Source organism: Myxine glutinosa, chromosome 1 (genome assembly GCF_964187855.1).
Source record: "Myxine glutinosa chromosome 1, kmMyxGlut1.1, whole genome shotgun sequence".
Lineage (NCBI taxonomy): Eukaryota > Metazoa > Chordata > Myxini > Myxiniformes > Myxinidae > Myxine > Myxine glutinosa.
Window position 1 is genome coordinate 173,045,414 of NC_136261.1, and position 23,258 is coordinate 173,068,671.

A 23,258-nucleotide genomic window follows, 5' to 3' on the forward strand; every position below is an offset into this window, starting at 1 on the left:
AACCACAGCTCACCTGACCCGGATCAATTGCCAGCTGGTCTCTCACCACTCACTTGCCTGGGACCGCGTCCCGGACTGCACAGACTGATCCCACCGCTGCCACCAGTTGTTGGATTGAGACTTAGGACTTGGGACTCAGAAGACTCAGAAGAAAGGAGCAACGGATATATTTATTAGAACTCGAGTACACAAGCTTGAGGACAGCAAAGTTGTATTGAAACTCACAAGGAATGACCAACAGTACAACAAGATGCTCTGAAATAATTCAATTAACATTGCTTTATATAAGGAAAATCAGGGGTGGAGTTAGCTCACAAGATACAGAGACAGAATGGGCTCATCGGCCCTCCCACCATAGTCCCATCCTGTTGTTCAGTTAATTAAAGGAAGTTCATCCAAGGCCAGTCTTGGGTTAGCTCAGATAAGGAGATGGTCAGCATTATGTGGCAACATGTTTACAACTTTCTGTATAGAAAGCTTGCTTGGGAAAGTACAAAGGGAGTAGACACTCATAAAACTGTCAACTTGCAGGATATTGGTAAAGTCATAGAGGGAGGCAGAGAGATAACAGTAGCCTCCAAGGCCAGGGAAGGGGAACTAAAGATTGTGCCCACACAAACCAGAGCTCAAAGGAAAAGAACTCCTTATTAGGACATTACACATCCTCAAGGCACAAGAAAGAACTCAGTATCATAAAAGAGTACAACAGTCAGTCAAAACAGAACATATAATTGGTTACACTTGGTAATTAGTAAAGCAGCATGGATATACAAAGGGGGAGGGGCATTACAGCTCCCTACATGTGTATGTGTCTGTACGTGTGTGTGTCTGTTTTTGTGTGTGTGTGTGTGTGTGTGTGTGTGTGTGGAGATGTATATATGTGTATAATGTGCATATATGTGTTTATGTGGATACATATGTGTATACATATTTGCATATGTGTATATGTGTCTGTACGTGTGTGTGTGTGCGCATGTGTGTCGATGTACGTGTGTGTGTATGTGTATATGTGTGTGGGTGTATATGTGTGTGTGTGTGTGTGTGTGTGTGTGTATGTAAACATGGGCCGGTGTGTGTGTAAAGTGTGAGGAGGTATTGGAGAGGAAAATGCAGAGATATATTTTTTTAAATCGCGCCATGATGATAAACGAAAATACACCGCCTAAAACAACAGTCGAGATATATTTAAAATTCGTCACACACATCCATGCCCGTGGGATTCCCACGGGTGGGAATCCCACGGGCATGGATGTGTGTGACATTTCGACATATTGAGTTAGATGCTGCGCCTGCACATTCAGTTATATAAAATGGTTACTGGCAATTGATCACATCCACAAATGATGTAATCCACACAATTTATGTACTTTACATAACGTTAATAGGAATACATGCCCGTGTAGATGGGAATGACATATAATTCACCGAAAACGTTGAAGCAACCGCATAATATTACGGTGATGTTTAACTCTGTGAGAATAGTTCTAAATTTTAAAAACTTTCTTCTGATATTTGTGATTTATTTCAAAAAAACTGTATTTCCCATCTACACGGGCATGTATTCCTATTAACGTTATGTAAAGTACATAAATTGTGTGGATTACATCATTTGTGGATGTGATCAATTTCCAGTAACCATTTTATATAACTGAATGTGCAGGTGCAGCATCTAACTCAATATGTCGAAATGTCACACACATCCATGCCCGTGGGATTCCCACGGGTGACCCCGCTAGTCTTACTATAATTCACCAAATGTCTGTCTGTCCGTCTGTTCCCAGGTACCGCAAAAACGGCTGAACCGATCGTAACAAAATTTTGGGTGGGTAATCCTGGGACCCCTGGAGTAAAATAGGCTATATTGTTTTTCCAATTTTTTTTCTTCCAATTTTCCAATTTGTCCAATTTCCAATTTTTTCAATTTTCCAATTTTCCAGTTTTTCCAAACACGATGGAATAATATTTACCGATATGAACAGTGATGTGGCTTTTATTGAAATTCTACAAATACTGTTTAGATTTTGATGACTTGCGTGTGATATTATTTAATGGATGTTTATATAAATCGTTTAAAATAAAATAAGCCTTCAATTTCTGATATTTTGCCTTTTCATTTGAGCCTCTCAATTGAAGCCCGTTGCTACTTTTCATAATGTAAGGTTAGACTAGCCCCTTTCCCTTGTGTAGTGTGTTACAATGTGATACAATGCGTTGGTGATGGTTAGAGATGTTTTTTTCCCCTTTCTCCCGATTTTCTAGGGGGTAATTGTTACGTAGGCGCATCGTGTTTTAGTTTAATAGCTCCGTGGTGCGTGGGTGAGAAGTCGCCATAGCGTGCCAAAAGGCGTTTGAATTGCGCAACGAATCCCAACTGCCACTCGTCCTCCCCATCTCTAAATCTTCCCTTTAAGAATAAGGACACAACACTTAGCTTTTAGTAAACACATTTTTTATTGCGCTTTGTTTTGGTTTCATTATAATTTTCACGTTAAGTTTACATTGAAGGAGCTGGGGCTCCCACGTCGATCGGAAGAATGGACGTGACAAAAAGCTGGAATTCATCCGAGTTGCTTTAATCAAACCAAACACTCAGGCACTCTGAAAAGCCCGTTTATCGGGCAGCAATATATATACATATTATCCCGGAGCGTTTGCCCAGGAAAGGCGAGAGGGGGCGTGGCCCAGCGTCCTGGCTGCGGCCTGGCAAGTTGAGGGCGAGCCTGCCCGGGCGTCCTGGACAAGCCCGGCATGGTGATCGCTCCGCGTCCTTGATAGGTGCAAGGCGATTGTGAAAACCCAGTGGTAGCCGCTACACACGTCCCCCCAGAATCGACTTGCACCGGCAGGGTCAATTTGAGGGGGGTCCTGATGACCCGGCCGAAGCGACCCCTGGCGGGTCGTGGGAGGGGGTCCGGTGTGATGGTGGGCGGTCGAGTGGGGGGCACCGTGGACGGGGGGCGGCCTCGCCGCGGCGGAAGGGCCACCCGTGGTGGGTGGTCGACGTCCACGTGTGCCGGCTTGAGGCGGTCCACCGCAATCCGGTCCGACCTGCCGCCGATGTCGATGACGAACGACTTGTCGTCCCGTCGCAGCACCCGGAAGGGCCCATCGTACGGCGGCCGGAGTGGCCCCCGATGTGCGTCGTGACGCACAAAAACATACTCCGCTGTGCGAAGTGCTGGGGGGACGTAGGACTGGGGGTCACCGTGGTGGGATGTTGGCACGGGGGCAAACCGTCGGGCGGCCTCCTGGAGGTCCGAGCGCTGGTGAGCTGCGGACCAGGGACTGGTAGCGTCGGGCACGAATTCGCCCGGGACGCGTAGCGCCTGGCCATAGACAAGCTCGGCGGTGGATGCCTGGAGGTCCTCCTTGGGGGCCGTGCGGAGGCCCAAAAGGACCCACGGCAGCCGGTCGGCCCAACCGCCGTCTTGAAGGCCGGCCATGAGCGCGGCCTTCATGGAGCGGTGGAATCGCTCGCACAACCCGTTTGCTTGGGGGTGGTAGGCCGTAGTACGGTGGAGCTTGACCCCCAGGTTGCGGGCGACCGCGCCCCACAGCTCGGAGGTGAACTGTGGTCCGCGGTCTGACGAGATGTCCGCCGGTGCGCCGAAGCGGGCGACCCAGGTGGCGATGAAAGCCTGCGCCACGTCGGCGGTGGTGGTGGAGACGAGGGGAACGGCCTCCGGCCACCTGGTGGTCCTGTCCACCATGGTGAGCAGGTGTGTGAACCCCCGTGACAGGGGGAGGGGGCCCACCAGATCCACGTTGACGTGGTCGAAACGTCGTTCGGGCACGGTGAAAGGTGCCAGCGGGGCCTGGGTGTGTCGGTGGACCTTGGCCCGTTGGCAGGCCGTACAGGCGCTGGTCCAATCGCGGACGTCCCGACGAAGGCCGTGCCAGACGAATCGCGCCGACACCAGCTTCTGGGAAGCTTTCCGGCCTGGGTGGGAAAGGCCGTGGAGGGAGGCGAAGATGCGGCGTTGCCAGGTGACGGGCACGATGGGGCGAGGCTGGCCTTGGGAGACGTCGCAGAGCAGGACAGTGTCCGCGAAGGGGATGTCGGCCAGGCGGAGGCCCGTGTCCGCCGCCCGGAGGGCTTGCACCGTGGTGTCGGTGGTTTGGTCCGCCGCCATAAGCGCAAAGTCCACGCCCAGGTGGACCGCGTTCGCGCTGGCCCGGGAAAGACAGTCGGCCACGGCGTTGTTTTTGCCGGCGACGTGCCGGATGTCCGTGGTAAACTCCGACACGGCGGAGAGGTGGCGCTGTTGGCGGGCCGACCACGGCTCCGTGACCTTGGCCATGGCGTAAACCAACGGCTTGTGGTCGACGAACGCCGTGAAAGGTCGGCCCTCCAGGAGGTGGCGGAAATGGCGGACGGCCAGGTGTAGACCGAGGAGCTCCCGGTCAAACATGCTGTATTTGAGCTCATTCGGCCGGAGCTGCCGGCTGAAAAAAGCGAGTGGCTGCCAAACCCCGTTCACCCATTGCTCATGTACAGCGCCCACCGCGTAGTCGGAGGCATCCGTGGTGAGGGCGATGGGAGCGTTGAGCACCGGGTGAGCGAGCAGTGTTGCGTCGGCGAGGGCCCGCTTTGAGCTTTGGAAGGCCGCATCCATTGCTGCGGACCAGGCGATGTTGTGCTTGGCCGGCTTGCCCCGGAGGGCTTCGTAGAGGGGCCGCATGAGTTGAGCAGCGCGGGGCACGAAGCGGTGATAAAAATTCACCATTCCCAGGAATTCCTGCAGGGCCTTTATGGTGCGGGGACGCGGGAACGTGGTGATGGCCTCGACCTTGGTTGGCAGCGGCACGGCCCCGTTCTTGGTGATGTGGTGGCCCAAAAAATCAACGGCCGTCATGCCGAAGTGGCATTTGGCCGGGTTGACGATGAGGCCGTGCTCGCTGAGGCGCCCGAACAGTGTTCGGAGGTGGAGGAGGTGCTCGGCCCGGGACGTGCTGGCGACGAGGATGTCGTCCAGGTAAACGAAAAGGAACGGCAGGTCACGCAGCACGCCGTCCATCAAGCGCTGGAACGCCTGAGCCGCGTTCTTGAGACCAAACGGCATCCGCAAGAATTCGAATAAGCCGAACGGCGTGATGACTGCCGTTTTAGGGACGTCGGCCGCCCTGACAGGTACCTGGTGATATCCCCGTATGAGATCAATTTTCGAAAAAATGACCCGTCCCGCCAGACGGGCGGAGAAGTCTTGGATATGCGGGATCGGGTACCTGTCGGGGGTGGTAGCATCATTGAGACGGCGGTAGTCGCCGCACGGGCGCCATCCACCCCCCGGCTTTGGCATGATGTGCAGTGGCGAGGCCCACGCGCTATCGGAGCGCCGCACGATGCCGAGGTGCTCCAACGCGTCGAATTCGGCCTTCGCCACGGCGAGCTTGGCTGGGTCGAGGCGGCGGGCCCTGGCGTAGACCGGTGGGCCCGTGGTTGGTATGTGGTGCTCGATCCCATGCCGTACTGCGACGGCCGAAAACGTCGGCCGCGTGAGGGCCGGGAACTCCGTGAGCAGGCGAGCAAACTCGTTCGCCGCCGGGACGGCGCATGCCAGCTCGGTCGGCACGGAGCTGCTCAATGTGCATACCAGGGAGCTGAAGGTTTCGGCGTTGATTAAACGACGCCGTTGGACGTCCACCAGCAGTCCGTGTGCGCAGAGGAAGTCGGCGCCTAGCAGAGCCATGGGCACGTTTGCGGTTACAAACGTCCAAGCAAAGCGTTGGCCGCCGAAGCAGAGGGTGACGTTGCTCGGGCCGAAGGTGCGGATGGTCGATCCGTTGGCCGCAACCAAGGAGGGGCCGCAAACCGCGGATTGCCTGTCCTGGTCAGAGGCGGGTATGACGCTCAGTTGGGCGCCGGTGTCGCACAGGAAGCGCCGTCCGGACGCTTTATCTGTGATGAACAGTAAGTTGCCCATGTGGCCGGCGCTCATGGCTGGTAATGAACGCCGGCCCGGCCGTTTCCCGGCCTGCCGAAGGTGCACGGGGGTCGGCATGTCCGGGCCTTCTGTCCGAACCTGGCATGATAGTAACACCACGCTTGGTCAGGTGGAGGCTCCGGTCGTCGTGCTGGAGGTGGTCGGCTCGGTGGAGCGGCCGCCAATTGCGTTGGCAGTTCGGTCGTCGACCGTGCCGGGTGCTCGGGCGCCATGGGTGTTGCGTCGGACGGCGGTGGGTCCCATGTCGCCGCTGCGATGCGCTGTCCTGTGGTGGAGATCTTGTCGGCTTCTCTGGCAAGGGCCCGGGGATCTGTGATCGTCGTGCTTGCCAGGGCGAGGCGTACCGGGTTAGGCAGCTGACGGAGGAACAGCTCCCGGAACAGGAATGCCGGAGAGTGCTCGCCGAGCAGTGAAAGCATGTAGTCCATTCACTCGGAAGGGCGCGTGTCGCCGAGCTCGGGCAGGTCGAGCAGGCGCCGTGCGCGTTCCGCCGATGGGAGGGCGAAAGCGTCGAGGAGAAGCTTCTTAATCGCGCCGTATTTGTCAGCAGCTGGCGGGCTCTCGAGGAGGCTCAGGGCGCGGGCCGCGGTGGCCGAACCGAGTGCTGCTACCACATGGTGGAAGCGGGTGTCGTCGGCCGTGATGCCTCGCAGGGCGAACAGGGAATCCACCTGTGCGAACCAAACCGCCGCGTGAGCCTCCCAGAAGGTAGGCAGTTTAAGGGCGACTGCCGTGTCCATGTCGGTAGGTCACCAATGAAGGAGCTGGGGCTCCCACGTCGATCGGAAGAATGGACGCGACAAAAAGCTGGAATTCATCTGAGTTGCTTTAATCAAACCAAACACTCAGGCACTCTGAAAAGCCCGTTTATCGGGCAGCAATATATATACATATTATCCCGGAGCGTTTGCCCAGGAAAGGCGAGAGGGGGCGTGGCCCAGCGTCCTGGCTGCGGCCTGGCAAGTTGAGGGCGAGCCTGCCCGGGCATGCCCGGGCATGCCCGGGCGTCCCGACCGAGGCCTGGCAAGTTGAGCGCGGGCCTGCCCGGGCGTCCTGGACGAGCCCGGCATGGTGATCGCCCCGCGTCCTTGATAGGTGCAAGGCGATTGTGAAAACCCAGCGGTAGCCGCTACAACATGACAATAAGACACTATACACGCTGTTCATTGCTCCACGACCCGAAAACACCACAGCCAGCTAACACCAGCGTCGTCTCAACCACACATGAACTGCCCACTTTCCTCCTACCTCATCACCTCATCTACGCACACCCCGTGAACGGCGTAAAGAGGACCGCGAGTTCTGTGTGAATGAATGATGTAAGGAGGGATATGAGTTATTTGTGAGTGAACTGCATAAGGAGGGCTGTGAGTTCCACGTGAGTGAAAGGCATACGGAGGGCGGTGAGTTACGTGTGAGTGAACGGTGTAAAGAGGGCCGTGAGTTCGGTGTGAATGAATGGTGTAAGGAGGGCAGTGAGTTCCGTGTGAGTGAAAGGCATAAGGAGGGCGGTGAGTTACGTGTGAGTGAACGGTGTAAAGAGGGCCGTGAGTTCTGTGTGAATGAATGGTGTAAGGAGGGCCGTGAGTTCCATGTGAGTGAACTGCATAAGGAGGGCCGTGAGTTCCATGTGAGTGAAAGGCATAAGGAGGGCGGTGAGTTCCGTTGAGTGAACGATGTAAAGAAGGCCGTGAGATATTCTGTGTGAGTGAATGGTGCAAGGAGGGCTGATAGGTGTCCCGTGTGAGTGAACGGCGTAAGGAGGGCCATTAGTTGTTTCAAGTGAGTGAACGGTGTCAGGAAAGCAGTGAGTGGTTCCGAATGAGTGAATGGTGTAAAAAAGGCTGTGAGATGTTCTGTGTGAGTGAACGGTGCAAGGAGGGCCGTGAGATGTTCTGTGTGAGTGAACAGTGCAAGGAGGGCCGTGAGATGTTCCGTGTGAGTGAACGGTGCAAGGAGGGCTGTGAGTTGTTCTGAGTGAATCAACGGCGTAAAGAAGGCTGTGAGTTCCGTGTGAGTGAATGGTGCAAGGAGGCCCGTGAGTGGTTCCAAGTGAGTGAACGGTGTAAAGAGGGCCGTGAGTTCTGTGTGAATGAATGGTGTAAGGAGGGCAGTGAGTTCCGTGTGAGTGAAAGGCATAAGGAGGGCGGTGAGTTACGTGTGAGTGAATGGTGTAAAGAGGGCCGTGAGTTCTGTGTGAATGAATGGTGTAAGGAGGGCCGTGAGTTCAATGTGAGTGAAAGGCATAAGGAGGGCGGTGAGTTCCGTTGAGTGAACGATGTAAAGAAGGCTGTGAGTTGTTCTGAGTGAATCAACTGCGTAAAGAAGGCTGTGAGTTCCGTGTGAGTGAATGGTGCAAGGAGGCCCGTGAGTGGTTCCAAGTGAGTGAACGGTGTAAAGAGGGCCGTGAGATGTTCTGTGTGAGTGAATGGTGTAAGGAGGGCTTCCCCTCCCCTACCCCTCTCCCTCTCCCTCCCTTCCCCTATCCCTGCTGCCCCTCCCTTCCCATACCCCTTCCCCTCCACTTTCCCTTCCTTCCTCCACTTCCCTCTCCTCCTCTTCCTCTTCCTCTCCTCTCCTCTCCTCTCCTCTCCCCTCCTCTCCTCTCCCCTCCTCTCTTCACATTCCTGGCACAAAGCGACACTGAGTTTCCCGGCAATGCGGGTACTTTTGCTAGTGTGTGGATATACAGTCACGTGAAAAAGTAAGTACACCCCATGTAAAGTTTTGACTTTTTCAACATATTTCAACATACAGCTATTTAATCTTCATTTCAACAATATTGACAGATAAAGGTGATATAATACAACAAATATCATGAAACATTTACATTTTGTAATCCATTGTACAATTTAAAGAAACATAAATGCAAAGTTCGCATGTGGAAAAAGTAAGTACACCCCGACATTATCACTACTTCAAATACCTAAAATAGTGGAGTGGCTTATGGAAATGATCGTGACACGCTGGCCCAAAGCACTAAATTTGGCACAGTTATACTTTAGGACCATACAAAACTTTTGAGAGGGGGCTGCCCGATTTTCGAGGCCCAGGTCAAGGTCAGGTCAAGGTCAAAGGTCAAATTATGTGTTTGTCACGTTTTTGCCATATCCAGCTCATAGCTGTCATAGAAACATTATCTCAGTGTCTAAATAATCATTTTTAAGGACAAGGAATCCATTTGTATTATGGAAAATATCCTCAGGTGCTGCCATATTGTATTTCAAGGTCAGGTGAAGGTCAAAGGTCAAATTATGTGTTGGTCATTTTTGCATCGGTGTTTTTGACGTACATCGATATGCTGAGGGAGGATACTGGATTGGCCAGTACAGAGGAGGTCGCGGCCTGCATGACTTATGCTTCACAATTTCCGCGACAGAGACACAGTCCTGTGCATGGCAGTCCTGCGTTCCTGCACGTGCAATTCTTTGAACAAGTGGGTGTCGCCTTACATCCGCACTTGAGTAGTTCTCTACAACTAAGAGCAGCAGCTGACAGGGTTGTCCAGGTTGGACCCCACCCGGTATCTGCTTTGGTCCACCCAAATCCATCTGGATTTGGTGCAGCTAGGATGGGCTTCAGGCTCTCTCTCCAAATGCTGGCTTGGTACAGGCATCGATTTACATGCTGGAGCAGTGCGTTCTGAGTTGGAGGAAGCTTCTCCATCATCTTCACTCTCCTTGGGAATAGCTCCTGTCGAAGGTCATTCACATTGACATGTGGGGTTGTGTTGTCGTACATGATACAGGTAAACCGCTCGATCACATTGAATGCTGGAGATGTAATCACCTGTGGAACAAACGCAGTCAGGGACGTAATGGTGAATCCTTCTGTGGCTGTCGGGTAAGCTTTCCATGCCTTCCAAGCTGACTTTTTGCCTTTACCACTGAATTGGGATGTTACATCAGAGCCAGAGAATGCATGGAAAAACGGCAGAGCACGAGCATTGTCTTCCCCAAGTTCCTGGCAGATTGAGTTGACATGGTAATAGCAGAAGTGTTTACCAGTACCAAAGCCAACCCATAGTTGCATACCTGGATGGTGCTGCACAAGATCATGAAACACTCCCATAAAACTTCCCATAATAGTAATGGATTCATTGACTAAATATGTTGGTTATGTGACTAAGACCAAGTTTTTTAGGTTATATATAAGCTGGACATTGCAAAAACATGACAGACACATAATTTGAACTTTGACCTTGACCTGACCTTGACCTGGGCCTCTAAAATCGGGCAGCCCCCTCTCAAAAGTTTTGTATGGTCCTAAAGTAGAACTGTGCCAAATTTGGTCCTTTGGGCCAGTGTGTCACGATATCACTTAAATTTGGACTTTAGCCACCCCACTAAAATTAGAATCAGGTGCACCAGCTCAGGTGCAAATGATTAGAACATCGTTAGAGAGGATCTTGGAGGAACCTGTCTTATTTAAACCTCAGGCATTTCGTTTGGTTTGCTCTTTGTTGTTGAAGTGTGCGGCGTCACAATGCCTAGATCAAAAGAGCTCTCTGAGGCCTTCAGAAAGAAGGTTATAGATGCCGACGAGTCTAGGAAGGGATTTAAAAGATCTCCAAACAATTCGAAATCAATCATTCGACTGTCCGGAAGATCATCTACAAGTGGAGAAGATTCCAAACAACTGCCAACTTGTTCAGGCCAGGCGGCCCCAGCAAGTTCAGCCCGAGAGCAGACCGCAAGATGCTGAAAGAAGTCTCTAAGAACCCCAGAATGTCATCACGGGACCCACAGGTAGCTCTTGCCACTGTTGATGTCAAAGTGCACGAGGCGACCATTAGAAAGAGGCTGCACAAATTTGATCTACATGGGAGGTGTGCCAGGAGGAAACCTTTGCTGTCCAGAAAGAACATCAGGGCAAAACTAAAGTTTACCAATGACCACCTAGGCAAAGACCAGCACTTCTGGAACAATGTGCTCTGGACAGATGAGTCAAAGGTAGAGCTATTTGGCCACAGTACCAGAAGACATTTTTGGCGAAAACCAAAGACAGCATTTGACCACAATAACCTGATACCAACTGTAAAGCATGGTGGTGGAAATATTATGGTTTGGGGCAGCTTTCCTGCATCAGGGCCTGGGCAGCTCACCATCATAGAATCCACTATGAATTCTTCATTGTACCAGAGGGTCCTTGAGGATAATGTGAGGCCATCTGTCGGAACGTTGAAGCTCAACCGAAGGTGGACCTTGCAACATGACAATGACCCTAAACATACCAGTAAATCCACCAAGGAATGGCTGAAAAGAAAGAAATGGAGGGTTCTGGAATAGCCAAGTCAAAGCCCAGATCTAAATCCCATCGAGATGTTGTGGGGGGATTTGAAACGAGCTGTGCATGCAAGAAACCCCTCAAACATCGTACAGCTGAAAGAATTCTGCATGGAGGAGTGGGCAAAAATTTCTCCCAGTCGATGTCAGAGACTGGCAGACAGTTATAAGAAACGCCTACTTGAGGTTGTTTCTGCCAAAGGGGGCAATACCACCTGTTAGAGCCAAGGGTGTACTTACTTTTTACACATGCGAAATTTGCATTTATGTTTATTTAAATTATACAATGGACTACAAAATGTAAATGCTTCATGATATTTGTTATATTATATCACCTTTATCTATCAATATTGTTGAAATGAAGATTAAATAGCTGTATGTTGAAATATGTTGAAAAAGTCAAAACTTTACATGGGGTGTACTTACTTATTCACGTGCACTTACTTATATATACTCAAAGGCAAAAGTTATTGTGACACACAAACAACAAACAGAATCAGTGTTAAACTTTTACTGCCGCGAATGAAATGTTATTACATGGAAAGACAAATGTTTCAAGGTGTGGTAACGATCAACAGTCCATAAGAACAGCGCACCTGGCATATGCAAATGCGCCACAACACAAGAGGGGGTTCACAAGCAAGTTCACACGGTCTGTAGCGAGTGTGTCCACCTTGTGCATTGATGCAGGCCTGGCACCTCGCCTCATTGAGGCCACAACACGTCGATGAAAGTCCTGGGGAAGATCATTCCATATCTGAGGAAGGATTTGGCGGAGTTCCTGCAGCGTTGTTGGAGGATTCGGATGACGTCGTAAACGTCGCTCCATTTCATCCCAGACGTGTTCAATGGGTGACAAATCAGGGGATCTTGCAGGGTAACATCCAGGGTCCAGGATCCAGGGTAAAACATTAACGTTGTTCTGATTAAGAACCATTTTCACCGAGGCGTGGCATGTCGAACTTGTTCCAGAACGATGAATGGAGGTGTTTTTCTGACTTCTGCACTTCTTAAGACTGCATTGAGTGGAAATGATAAGCGTCTGGTTGTCTGGTCTTTTAAAGTGAACATTGCTGGCCATTTTTCTCGAATATGTCATGCTTTTTGCAAATTTCGTGCAATTCGAACAACAACTGCTTGGTTGCGTTTCTTCGACCATTTTAACACACTCTTTCTCTGGTTCAAATCCAAAAATTCATTCACAAGATTACCAATGAAAAAATTCCATGTCACAATAACTTTTGCCTCTGAGTATATATATATATATATATATATATATATATATATATATATATATATAGATATATATATATATATATATATATATATATATATGTATATATATATATATATATATATATATATATATATATATATATATATATATATATATATATATATATATATATATGTATATATATATATATCTATATATATATATATATATATATATATATATATATATATATATATATATATATATTGTTACGGTCCGCGGATAAGGATGTTGTTTGCCGAGCGGAAGCACCGCGGCCGAACAGTTTTCCCCGACTAAACCCGATTCCCGAACGTTGGCCGGATCGCGCCACAGATATTCAATTTGGAAACCTCTAAAGCGACCGAATTTAAAGAGGAAGAAGAAGATGTACAGAAGAGCAACGGGATTTATTATTTACACACACAAGCAAAAGGAGCAGTCAAAGTTATATACAGGGAACATGGAAAAAGCAGGTGACACAGTGAAAATACTAGCTTATACAAACTTAATTAAATACCCAGGACAGAATAAACAGAACAAACTCACGTACACAAGAAGGATGGAATGGCAGGAATGAATGCTGGAAGGAGGAATGGGAAGGTTCAGCTGGGGCAGATGGTTCGGGCTTGATCCTGCACGGGACGTCGGCTGGACCTCGACGGCCACCGATGCCACCGCTATCTGGTTCCCACGGGGTAACGGGTTGAAGCTGCCTGGTGGAGTCAACGCTGCTTGTGGAGCCAAAGCTGCTTCTCTGGCTCACCTCAGGGCGCGTCTGCCGTCTCTGGCGCAACTCAGGACGCGTCTGCCGTCTCGGGCGCAACTGCTTGTAATTGACCTTGAACCTTCTCTCTCTCCAAAGCTCATCTGGATCTTCTTACGCAGTACCTTGCGCGCGCGCTTTTATAACGCCTCCGGCGATCAAGCCGCCGGCCTTCAGGACACGCCCATCGGTGTGCTCACCTCGGCCCTGGTTGGTCGCGCGACCCTCTGGCTCCGCCCTTGATGATGACGGGCGGGCACGCCTTTCTTCCCCGACCCGAGCACATGTTCAATGGTGGTTTTGGAGGGGATGTAATATTGGCAATCGAGGCTTGGCCATGACGAAAGGGGAAATGGAGGTTTTTGGGAATGGGAATGAAGAATGAAGGGAATCTATCTTATTTCACTTGGTGCAATGGAGTGTCATTTTAATGGAAGACAACGCCTTAACCTAATACACAGAATAAGGAAATAAACTACTGAACAGGGATATTATAGTGTCCTTCAATGTATGCTTTATGGAATTAACTACCGGAACGCCCTTTGACCTTCATACACACTGGAGCAAGGAGGGCTCAGACTAAAACAATAATTCACAACCATTTACTATACAATACAACACAATCAAAAAAACTCAATCCTCATATCCGCAACACTGCACCCTCCTCCTCTTAGGCACGTCCCGGGCCTATAACTTTAATTTAGTGTGACACGTAGGTGTAGTTCCCTCTACTTTTAACCTGACCCTGAGTGCGACAGTTTTAAAACATAAATAAATATGTCCCGCTGCTCCATTGCACCCTACCTAACAGACTCACGCCCACAGCTAACCGAATTGCGGAATGGTCTTCAAACTATACACTAATGGTGGGGAGCATTATTTACAATGGCTCTGCTATATTTACAAAATGCAACCCAGGACCTGTGATTGTTCTTTCTGGGGGGGGGGAGACAGTCTGCTCTGCATCAATGCACCATGAAAGCACCCATAAACGCACCAAAACACCCTCAAGCACCTATCGGTGCACAGTCATCATTGTTCATGAAAATAAAAACAACAACCCCTAACCCTGCAGGTGGTCTCTTGCTCTTCGGCTCCCTCTGCTGGCTATTACTGTTTTCCTGGTGTTGTCATCTTCCTTTGCTGGCGGCCTATTTGTAATAAAACTTGCACCCAACGTGTCCATTTGTATTTATTTATGGCCCACAGGGGCCGACTATGTATGGTTCACCTGTGGGGCATCAGTGCCCTGTGATCGAGGTCCGCCAGAAAGATTTTGGGCCTTCATGGCCGGTTCCATCAGAGGGGCCATGCCCCAACCCATGGGGTCCATAAGTGGTGCTCGGCCACAGACATGTGGTCCATAATGTGGTGCATCGATGCAGACAGCTGGTTCTGGGAGTTCTGGGCGCATAATGGCGGACTCACGCATGCTCCCCTCGGCGCCCAGTGGCGCTCAGGTCCTCATGTGGGAGACAAAAGGGGGGACAGACAGATGAGCGAGGGGTAAGGTCACAAGGGTTCACATCAAACAAGGCAATGCAAGGCGAAGTGCGTACGGAGGGCGAAGTGAGAAAGCTCGTCCCTACCGTACGTCACCCCCCTGTCACCTACACTACCCTTGCCCTTACCCCATATGTACAAAATCTACACATTACCAATCCGTCGCTACTGTCACGTCTCCCCATCTTCCCCCTATACCAAATTCGTCGTCACTCCCTCTAACCAAAATTTGCCATCACCCAATTCATCATCAATCCTCACAAGGAGGAAGAGATGGAACAACAAAGCACAATGTCACACCCACGTCATGATGCGTCTCACAATCCAAAACATTTGCATCAAAAAAATAACAAAACAACCTGGCATGGTGTGGAGGTATGTCATCTCAGGTGAGTGGATGCAGAAGGTGCGAGGAGACTTCAATCCTAACTATCCTCTAAATGACTTTAATGCACTTTACACTACCCGGGGTCTTTCCCTGCCAATCCATTGGCCAACTTACACTATGGGTTCTAAAAACCAATTCCCATTGACCAAACTGTGGTGCGTCTCAATTTGGGGTCTCACTCCCCCGATTCATCTCCCGGTGCCCTTGCACAATTTCTGGCCTGAGACGTGTAGCTCTCCCAGCAGGTCTACCCACCTGCACACCTCCACCACGGCAGTTGCCACCCGAGCTTACCTAGCTCCTCACCCTAACCTATCTAACTGGGGAAGGCCCCTCCTGGCTCTGTCACCCCTCGGTGCCCTCTGGCACTGGGCTACCCGGGTCCGTCCTCCGGGTCCTCGGGCCCCATCCACAACAACTCTACCGGCTCCCAGAGCCCACCTGCGGCGTCACCTGGCCGACATCCTCACAATGGTGGAGTGCCCAAACCAACTACACACACTAACAGGCTACACGCCCAGCCATTTCCACAACACTAATGCACCCATCACAACACTCCTGTGCAACTACCCACACCACAGATGCCAATATCCAACCACAATTTACCTATACCCTCTACCTAACACTTACACTACCCTCCCCCGGTATTCGTGATGGGGGTCCATCCTTCCCCCATTCACACCTTCGCACCATCCACTCCACTCCATAGTTTCCACCATACTCACTCCACGACCATCCATTCCAATACTCCATATATTCCACACTCCAGGTATTCCACACTCCATGTATTTCACACAACCATTCTCCATTCACCTGTTGTTGCACACCTGTGCAATCACACCTGGTGCCACCTGCACCCTCCTTCCTTCCTGGACCATTTGGTCAGCACAGCTCACATCACTATCACTCACTCATACACGGCTCCATACACCTGTTCAGTTGCACACCTGTGCAATCACACCTGTTCCTCACACACACGGCATCATCTAATCTACCTGGTGCCCTGCTAACTTAGTGCTCCCCGTCTTCCCTTTAAACTAAGCACATACCACGTCATTATCATCCACACTAACCTACCTGCATCCCCACTACAGGTATCCGTCACTACCTAATCTTAACGTTACCTAAGGTCGTTTTCTAGGTCCCTACACATTATCCAAACCCTCCCTCGGCGAGCTTACACTGCCATAAACCCCATAAACCTAGTGCTCCTTTGCCCCCTCATGTGAGAGATGGCAGAGTTGCCATCCCATCACATCGGGTATCTCAAACTACCAATTTTGCTCACCAAATCCAACAAATCAAAAATTTGCCAATCATCTGCCAATCATCACTGCCAATCATTAAATTTTGCTTTGCAATTTCGGGTCCAAACCACTATTCTCATCATCACGTCTACTCACTAGAGCCTCTCGGTGCGCCAATTCACTTCTAAAGCTCGGCTTCGTACAGCCGAGCAATGAATGCGGGTTCTTTGGTGCCGGCGGCTGGATACGTCTGGCATTCGGTGCAGGGAAGGAGGTTTACCCGGCCCGAGATCCCACGCAACACCTCGGCACAGAGCCGTCTAATGGCCCGATCTCGACCTGCCGGAACGCCTCAACAAAAAGGGGTCGCCATGACGACCCTTCCTATCGGGCTGCCCGCTCCGCCTAGTGGAACACGGACGCGGCCTTTCCGAGCGAGGCCCAGCGTGGATCGCGTACGGCGGTTCTTTCGAAACCACCGTGGTTCGGATCCCCGCTGGTCCTCGTGGCACGCGAAGCTGCTCGGCGCGCACCGAGGGCCCGATTCGGCTAAATGTCGTTCTAACCGCTAACCCAGTTACCGTCGATGCTTCACCTGCATGCTCACACGCATACGCTACCCCTTTTACCCTCACCGAGCTCGGTGCTCCAACGCCGCCCGTACACCCCGCATACTTCGTCATTGCACTCGTTCTTTCGCTCACAGACTTGGTCACACACCTGACCACCGAACACCTTGGCACACACTCGTCGTTCGCACACCTCACCAACACACCTCTTCGCGCCCCCTTCTCGGTCACCTCCTCTGTGACAATCACAGGTGTGCTCTCACTCGCATACCCAACCACGTGCCTCACTACCAATTCCAGTGTGCATTCCCACACACGCTCTACCATTCAAGGTGTGCATCCTTCCATTCCAGGTGTACATCCTCTCTCACCTGCCACAACCAACTCACGCTCCGTGTTACTCTTACCACTTTCACCACCACTCTTGACAGCGCACTCAGCCTTACTTTTGACAGCGCACTCCTCCCTCATGCACCTGTCCGTTGCACACCTTTCTCGCGCACACTCTTGCGCACACTCTCCCGTGACTTCCTCCGTAACACTCACCACAGGTGTACACTTTCTTGTTACATCCTCTGTAACACTCCCCACTCCGCGCTTCCATGTGCTCCCTCGCACACGCGCTACGACCGACTCACTCTCGACAGCACACACACTCCTTGGTGCGCACTTTTTCCTCACACACCCCAGAGTCGGACATTCTCGCACACCTCCTCCTTCGCACACCGTACCTGTCGCACACTTCACCAACGGCCTCTCACGAACACCCGGATCCAAATCAACCCCCAAGCCGACTGAAGCTCCCCTCACATCATATACATTTCCTCGTATATCGCCACTCACCTTGGCACCTCGTCTCCGCACCTCCTTCACCACCTGCAAACTCTTTATCTGGTTAGCAAGCACAACATCACGATTTGAGCACCGACCTTGCACATATTCCATTACCTCCTCCTTTATCTCCCTCTTAGTTTCTGTCCGTCTCTTCTTAATTTCACTCACCCCCTCTTCCACCTCCTTTAACTTTTGCTTCACCTCTTTTATCTCCCGGTACGTCTCCTCAATTTCGTCCTCTAAGGCTACCTTGACCGTTTCTATGTGCGTCCTCACCTGCCGGTCCTTCGTCTCCATTACCTCTATCACCTCGTCCAACCTCATTGTCAGTCCCTCACGTACCATCTGACATTGCCTCTGTGTCGCTATTAAGTCATTTTTAATGTCGTTTTGTGTCGCTTTTAACCCGCCTAGTACCGCAGTGTTCCTTTGAACCTGATCCACGAGTTCTTTTTGTCCCACCGTCAGCTGTTCCACCTCCTCCGTCAGGTCCTCTATGCCCCCTTGTAACTTAGCCGTATTATTCCTCACCTCTTTCTCCATACGCTTTTCACCTCGCTTTACCTCCTCGCGTACCCCCGAGACCTCCTCACTTACACCTCGTCGTATCTCCTCTTTCATCTCCTCCATCCCTTTTGTAGATGCCACCCTCATCTGTCCCAATTCATCCCTCTGAGCATCCAATTTACTTTCTAACCCGATTTTCACCTCCTCTATCTGGTTCCCCATCTGTTTGATTTCTCGGGCGGATTGCTCCCCTATTTCCCGCAATTTGCCTTCCATTCTATCTTCTAGCCCCCTTAACCCATTTTTCACCCCCTCTATCTGATTCTCCTGGGCAGCCATTCTATTTTCCACCCCCATTAACCCATTCTTTACCTCTTTTATCCCATTGTCTAACCCCTCAAATGTATTGTCTATCTTCCCAATTTGGGCACTGGTACCCCTCGCTTCGTCCCTCATTACCCCCAATTGGCCCCTCATTTCACCACCCATCCTATCCATTTTTGCATTCAGTTGGGTCAAGAATAATCTGATGTCAAACCCGGTTTGCCCAGCGTCCCCAGCCACCACCGCGGGCTCGCCCTCCGCGGCGCCGCTATTTTGGGACCCTTCAACCATGTGCGCGAGCGCGCCATTTTGTGCACCTGATACCCCCTCAACCACATTGCCAATGTTCTCCTCCTCTCTTTCCTCCACATACATTTCCCCGAGGTCCTGGGTCAATTCTACCCCGTCCATCTCTCCCACCGACATCCCGTCGCCTTGACCAGCCATGGCGCGATTTCAAAATTCGGGTTTTTCTTTAAAACAACACAAATTTTGGCAGCTCGTAATTTTGAGCACGTTACGCGCGCTTCGGGTCCGTTCCCGCTCCCGACACCAATTGTTACGGCCCGCGGATAAGATGTTATGTTTGCCGAGCGGAGGCACCGCGGCCGAACAGTTTTCCCCGACTAAACCCGATTCCCGAACGTTGGCCGGATCGCGCCACAGATATTCAATTTGGAAACCTCTAAAGCGACCGAATGTAAAGAGGAAGAAGAAGACGTACAGAAGGGCAACGGGATTTATTATTTACACACACAAGCAAAAGGAGCAGTCAAAGTTATATACAGGGAACATGGAAAAAGCAGGTGACACAGTGAAAATACTAGCTTATACAAACTTAATTAAATACCCAGGACAGAACAAACAGAACAAACTCACGTACACAAGAAGGATGGAATGGCAGGAATGAATGCTGGAAGGAGGAATGGGAAGGTTCAGCTGGGGCAGATGGTTCGGGCTTGATCCCGCACGGGACGTCGGCTGGACCTCGACGGCCACCGAAGCCACCGCTATCTGGTTCCTGCGGGGTAACGGGTTGAAGCTGCCTGGTGGAGTCAACGCTGCTTGTGGAGCCAAAGCTGCTTCTCTGGCTCACCTCAGGACGTGTCTGCCATCTCTGGCGCAACTCAGGACGCGTCTGCCGTCTCGGGCGCAACTGCTTGTATTTGACCTTGAACCTTCTCTCTCTCCAAAGCTCATCTGGATCTTCTTACGCAGTACCTTGCGCGCGCGCTTTTATAACGCCTCTGGCGATCAAGCCGCCGGCCTTCAGGACACGCCCATCGGTGTGCTCACCTCGGCCCTGGTTGGTCGCGCGACCCTCTGGCTCCGCCCTTGATGACGACGGGCGGGCACGCCTTTCTTCCCCGACCCGAGCACATGTTCAATGGTGGTTTTGGAGGGGATGTAATATTGGCAATCGAGGCTTGGCCATGACGAAAGGGGAAATGGAGGTTTTTGGGAATGGGAATGAAGAATGAAGGGAATCTATCTTATTTCACTTGGTGCAATGGAATGTCATTTTAATGGAAGACAACGCCTTAACCTAATACACAGAATAAGGAAATAAACTACTGAACAGGGATATTATAGTGTCCTTCAATGTATGCTTTATGGAATTAACTACCGGAACGCCCTTTGACCTTTATACACACTGGAGCAAGGAGGGCTCAGACTAAAACAACAATTCACAACCATTTACTATACAATACAACACAATCAAAAAAACTCAATCCTCATATCCGCAACAATATATATATATATATATATATATATATATATATATATATATATATATATATATATATATATATATATATATATATATATATATATACAGTGCATTCAGAAAGTATTCAGACCCTTTCACTTTTTTCACATTTTGTTGTGTTGCAGCCTTATGCTGAAATCGTTTAAATTCATTTTTTCCCTCATAAATCTACACTCAATACCCCATAATGACAAAGAGAAAACAGGATTTTATAAAGTTTTGCAGATTTATTAAGAAGAAAAAACTGAAATATCACATGGACATAAGTATTCATACCCTTTGCTATGACACTTGAAATTTAGCTCAGGTGCCTCCCATTTCTCTTGATCATCTTTGAGATGTTTCCAGACCTTGATTGGAGTCCACCTGTGGTAAATTCAATTGATTGTACATGATTTGGAAAGGCACACACCTGTCTATATAAGGTCTCACAGCTGATAATGCATATCAGAGCAAAAACCAAGCCATGAGGTCGAAGGAACTGTCCGCAGAGCTCAGCGACAGGATTGTGTCGAGGCACAGATCGGGGGAATCCCAGAAACAAAATTCTGCTGCATTGAAGGTTCCCAAGAGCACAGTGGCCTCCATAATTCTTAAATGGAAGAAGTTTGGAACAACCAGGACTCTTCCTCGAGCTGGCCGCCCGGCCAAACTGAGCAATCGGGGGAGAAGGGTCTTGGTAAGAGAGGTGACCAAGAACCCAATGGTCACTCTGGCTGAGCTCCAAAGATCCTGTGTGGAGATGGGAGAAACTTCCAGAAGGACAACCATCACTGCAACAATCCACCAATCTGGGCTTTATGGCAGAGTGGCCAGACGGAAGCCTCTCCTCAGTGAAAGACACATGAAAGCCCGCTTGGAGTTTGCAAAAAAGCACCTAAAGGACTCTCAGACTGTGAGAAACAAGATTCTGTGGTCTGATGAAACCAAGATTGAACTGTTTGGCTTCCGTCTGGCCACTCTGCCATATAGCCCAGATCGGTGGCGTGTTGCAGTGATGGTTGTCCTTCTGGAAGTTTCTCCCATCTCCACACAGGATCTCTGGAGCTCAGCCAGAGTGACCATCGGGTTCTTGGTCATCTCTCTTACCAAGGCCCTTCTCCCCCGATTGCTCAGTTTGGCCGGGCGGCCAGCTCTAGGAAGAGTCCTGGTTGTTCCAAACTTCTTCCATTTAAGAATTATGGAGGCCATTGTGCTCTTGGGAACCTTCAATGCAGCAGAGATTTTTTTTGTAGGCTTCCCCAGATCTGTACCTCGACACAATCCTGTCTCTGAGCTCTGCAGGCAGTTCTTTCGACCTCATGGCTTGGTTTTTGCTCTGATATGCATCGTCAACTGTGAGACCTTATGTAGACAGGTGTGTGCCTTTCCAAATCATGTCCAATCATTCAATCAATTTAATTTACCACAGTTGGACTCCAATCAAGGTCTGGAAACATCTCAAAGATGATCAAGAGAAATGGGAGGCACCTGAGCTAAATTTCAAGTGTCATAGCAAAGGGTATGAATACTTATGTCCATGTGATATTTCAGTTTTTTCTTCTTAATAAATTTGCAAAACTTTCTAAAATCCTGTTTTCTCTTTGTCATTATGGGGTATTGAGTGTAGATTCATGAAGGAAAAAAGGAATTGAAACGATTTCAGCATAAGGCTGCAACATAAAATGTGAAAAAAGTGAAGGGATCTGAATACTTTCTGAATGCACTGTATACACACACACACACACACACACACACACACACACACACACACACACACACACACACACACACACACACACACACACACACACACACACACACACACACACACACACACACACACACGTATAATCGAGATTCTTACCTCCGCCTCCAAAGGTGGATGGAAGTTGTTTTCACCCCTGTCTATTTGTCGAAGATTTTCAAGTATATTGGTCGGTTGCGTTTGCTATTCTGTCTGTTTGATTGTCTGTTTGTCACTCGCCTACAGGTCACAATTCTAAACCGATCGTCATGAAACTTCACCAAGTTGTGGAGGTCGTCATAATTGAGAAGCCTGTTGATTTTGAGGTCAAAGGCCATGTGGGGGTCGAATTTCTAAAATCGCCATTTTTCATCCGATTGACTGGAAAATTGAACACATTTGTATATTGAGTCACTAAATTGGAAAACCAACTATTTTGACGTTAAAGGGTCAAAGGTCAACTCAAGGTCAAACTTCCAAAATCATAATTTTTTCATCTGAAAAACCATCAACTGTCATCTGATTGTCTTGAAAATTATATAGCAATTGCTCTGTGCCTCACTAAATTGGGAAACCATCTCTTTTTAAGGTCAAAAGGTCAACTCATGGTCAAACGTCTAAAATCATCAATTTTAATCTCAAAAATCATCAATTTTCATCCTATTAACTTGGAAATTAAACAGCAATTACATAGTGTATCGCTGATTTGGGAGACCATATTATTTAAGAGCAAAAGGTCAAAGGTCAAGTCAAGGTTAAAATTTCAACTCAAGGTCAAACTTCTAATATCATCAATTTTCATCTGAAAAATCATAAATTTTTATCCGATTGACTTGAGCTTTGATTTAGATAGTCAATTTTAATTTTAATGAAATGGCCAATTTGATGTATCCATGACAACTTTTTTGGGGGGTAGGGATGGATTTTGCAAGTATCGTGGTCTGCATGACGTCTTCTTGTTTGTTTGTCTGTGAACAGGGAATCTTAAAAAGTTGAGGACGCATTTGGACAAAATTTGGTGGACAGGTTGGGGATGTGACAAGAAATAATTCAAGAAGAAGCTGATTAGATTTTGATTCGGGTCCGAAATCCAGATCGGATACACAACTTAGTTAGTGGGATACAAAACGTAGAAGTG

At 49.6% G+C, this 23,258-nt stretch overlaps 1 protein-coding gene across 3 annotated transcripts in view; it reads left to right on the forward strand.

The window, feature by feature from the left end:
* Positions 1–23,258, forward strand: part of LOC137431304 (HORMA domain-containing protein 1) — a 182,176-nt gene that overhangs the window by 157,815 nt on the left and 1,103 nt on the right. The window lies entirely within an intron of this gene.